Source organism: Sitodiplosis mosellana, unplaced genomic scaffold (genome assembly GCF_009176505.1).
Source record: "Sitodiplosis mosellana isolate CC-2019 unplaced genomic scaffold, AAFC_SMos_1.0 Smas_scaffold_5605, whole genome shotgun sequence".
Lineage (NCBI taxonomy): Eukaryota > Metazoa > Arthropoda > Insecta > Diptera > Cecidomyiidae > Sitodiplosis > Sitodiplosis mosellana.
Window position 1 is genome coordinate 159 of NW_022600847.1, and position 3,601 is coordinate 3,759.

The 3,601-nt window shown below is 36.0% G+C and overlaps 1 long non-coding RNA gene across 2 annotated transcripts; it reads right to left on the bottom strand.

Annotated features, from left to right (window-relative positions):
- Positions 1–43: 43 nt before the first annotated feature.
- Positions 44–3,595, bottom strand: LOC129572846 (uncharacterized). 2 transcript variants are annotated; one of them, XR_008688514.1, is made up of 2 exons: positions 792–3,595; positions 44–649 (listed from the first exon to the last, which is right to left on the bottom strand). It is a non-coding gene; the product is annotated as an uncharacterized LOC129572846 (long non-coding RNA). The 2 variants fall into 2 exon arrangements; XR_008688515.1 differs by having other exon boundaries at positions 738–3,595.
- Positions 3,596–3,601: the final 6 nt, after the last annotated feature.

Below are 3,601 nucleotides of genomic sequence, written 5' to 3' on the forward strand. Positions count from 1 at the left end.
CTACCTCGACTTGCGCGATAAATAGTAAAACTGCACTCATATCATTCATATGAAATGCCCCATTTATTTTTCCTCAAAAATAACTTATTAATAATGACAATTTTTGTTATTTTTTAGACGAAACTTGGCTATATCATGGAGAAAAATGCTCAGGCTTTGTTATCTCGCGCAATTACGTAAGCATTAAACAATAATCGACTGTCTTCCTTATATTTATAAAATAATGAAAACGATTTTTTCAGATTTTATCTTCAGCACATTGCTTTGAGGATTTCGAAAAAGCCACCATAGAATTTACAAATGGCAAGACTGAAACAATAACCGTAGATAATGTAGAATCCCATTACAAGTACATTCTCGGTGAAAAGAATGCTCAACATGATATAAGTGTCATTACAGTTGAAGTCCCTTTATTTGTGCATCTGGGTTTGAATTTTTTAAATCGGGCAACACGTTTAACGGCTGTTGGCCTTGATAGAAGGCGTAGATATTCTTGGAAATCTTTCCAGCACAGAATCACTATGCTTAGTGCAGAAGTTGTACCTTGCGATGAGAATAATGTAATTTGTATTCATATTGAAGGAGGAGCTGCTTTTAGCTCTGACGGGGACTCAGGTAAAATCACAGTGTTAATTCTTCAATTTAACTGCTATACGAATAAAGAATGATTGAAAAAAAAATCAATCTTGTTATAATGGATTATTTATTTCGTCTTCAACCGTGGAAGTCGAATTCACTGAGAACGATGGTGTTTCGGTGATATTGTTTTGCATAAAATGTTTATTTATTACACTTCCACTAGCGCCATTAGCAGTTCCAATTGCAGCAGCAGATCCATAAAGAAATAACACATTTCTTATGCGTGCAAATACACCATCCCGAGCAGGATTTATATGGCCATCGCTATGGGTTGAAACAGATGTGCACATTAGTGAAAGTTGTTTTGGTTGTCAACTCATTTGAATAAATGAAAGTTGTTTTGGGCGTTGACAAAACATGTTTTTTGACCGGTTTTGGGAGGAGCAAAAACCGGTTACCGCGAAACGGGCCATATCTATACTACTAGTTCATAATTTAATTTTGAAAAAAACAGACGTTTTCTGATTTTCACCATGGAGCAAGCTTGTGCGTATATGAAAGAAAAAATAAGTAACAACTGTGAATTTGATGGGAGAAAAGTTCTTGTGAAACACTGGATGGACGAAATTAAATATCAATACGAGAATTTCAACGACATTTGGAGTGACACTTTGTGCGACTACGAATATGTTGTCCAACTCTATCAACTTCTTAAGTATGAGATGAAATGAGAATAATAGGCATCGACACTTTCATCGAGCGATATTCAAACAATTCATGGCGTTTGAAGGGCATATCTTGGTGTGATCTTGGAGTAATTGATGTAAGTAGTATAGATATGGCGATGAAACCAGTTGAAAAGCAATACATTCATCTGCTTTTGCTAACAGAACAAACACCGATGCATAGCAAAGAAGCAAGTGAAGTGAATGTGCATTCGCATTATTGCTGGATTAAAAACTTAAATCAATTAGTGCGCGCTTAGTTAACCAAACACGAACATAAAATATCAATTTGTGATCGTTGTTTAAATTATTTCTATTCGGATGAAGAATTAAACGGACATAAAAAAACTTGTGAAAAAATGAACGAATGTGCAATAGAAATGCCATCTGTTGGCAACAACTTTGAAACGTTCAAAAATTATAATTTTTTTTTATAGAAATTTATATTCTATTATTTTAAGAATGAAAACGATGAATCAACATCAAGATATTATTATCGTGGTGCAAATTGTCTTGAATGGTTTATGGATGAATCAACGGACATAGCGATGAATATTTTAGAGTTTTTGGATGAAAAAAAAAACCAATGATTGCTCTATCTGAAGAAGAAGCTATTCAGTCCTCAGCCTTATACCATTCTTTCTAAATTATGATAAGATGTGTTCGAAATATAGTGTTTCTTTATTTCTTATAGTAGTTTTAACTGCTGCCGTTACAGGACAAAATGGCAACAATTTGATTGACTGTAAATTAGAGGCAGAAACTATGCCACAATTCAAAGATTATGTGAAGTGTGTAATAATAAAAAAATATAGCTTCTGTTGGCGCGAAAGAGATCGTATTTCAGTGTTCTTTCTCTGGACTCAAACCAATCTCTTCAGGGTGTGTGCCGCGAAAGAGATCATATGTATCAGTGATCAAATGTCAGATTCATTCCCGTACAACTGCGAATTCCACGAAAAGTTGAACTATTATCGGACACGAAATATAGAAGTGCATATCAAGCCAACCGATCCTTATTGTGCATTGGATCCAAATCCCAACAACTCAGGGGATCCCATTTTTGTCGCGCGTGAAAAAGAATTCACGACTCTGATAAATTTCCGGACTCCAAAACCTAAAAAAGAAACTCTGTGTTTTATTCACACTTTCACCAGCTTCAATAGGGTGTGGTGTGAGTGAAAGTGGTTTTGGGTGTGGTTAAAACTAGTTTTGGGTGGAGCAAAAACCGGTTATGATGAAACCGCCATATCTATACTACTATGTATATATATTGAATACTTTCTTGTCGTGCGCAGCAGACGAAGACGATCTGAAACAACAGTATGATGAAAAATATTTTTTATAAAACGATTTAGTTCTTTGCGAATGTGCACCAAAACATCAAGCTAGCACACCGATCTTCAACCGATGAACTAAAAACATCGTTGATTTCTTCGACCGTTTAATTTTATAAGCATAGATTATAAATTAAAAAAAGTTGTTTGAACAAAAAAAATGAAAAGTTGCAGTAAAATCGTTGTGTTGTGTTGACTTTTAGTCCTCCTCTTCTCAGTTAAAACCAGCAGTCAAGCTGAAGAAGAAAGTGTTTCGGTTCGCGATAGGAGAAACATCAGTATAGCGTATAAAGTGCTCGGTCACGGTGTAAAGAAAGTGAAATTTTATATGCGTATATAACGTACGCAGACCGATGGAGAAATATCATGGATAGAATTTACGGAAAGTCAACGACAATCACGACGACAAAAGCTCCAGAACAATCAAGAATCCGTCGCAAACCATCTTCCCTACGGTCTAACGTGAGAAATCCCCGATCGACAACATTTGATTCAACTTTAGATAAAAAAGAGATCAACGGAATGGAAAATTTAATTGCGTTTTCAAATCCGAAAGAGAAAAAACGAAATAAGAGAGTTTGGCCCATTGTATCATCAATATTACCAGTCGTAGGCAAATTCCTTGGTTGGGGTGCTGCAATGGGTGCCGCTGGTGTAACAACAGCAGTCGTCGAGCATCATTTGGTAAATAACCGTCAGCAAGACCTCATTCGCGCTGGATTAGACTGCAAAAATTTCCATTCCGTCTGCATAATGGGCAATTGTTGGTCCAACTGTGGTCCAAGACCACTTACAACCGATTGCTGTTACACTACCAAAAATTTAACCAATATCGAAATGGTTAAATGTAAGTTAGACGGCGATTGTGATCGCTGCTGGCCATGTGCAGCCCCATGCACAATGGAGGCTAGTATAAATGGACCAAATCCAAACTAAAATCTCTTATCATTTTCAGAAAAA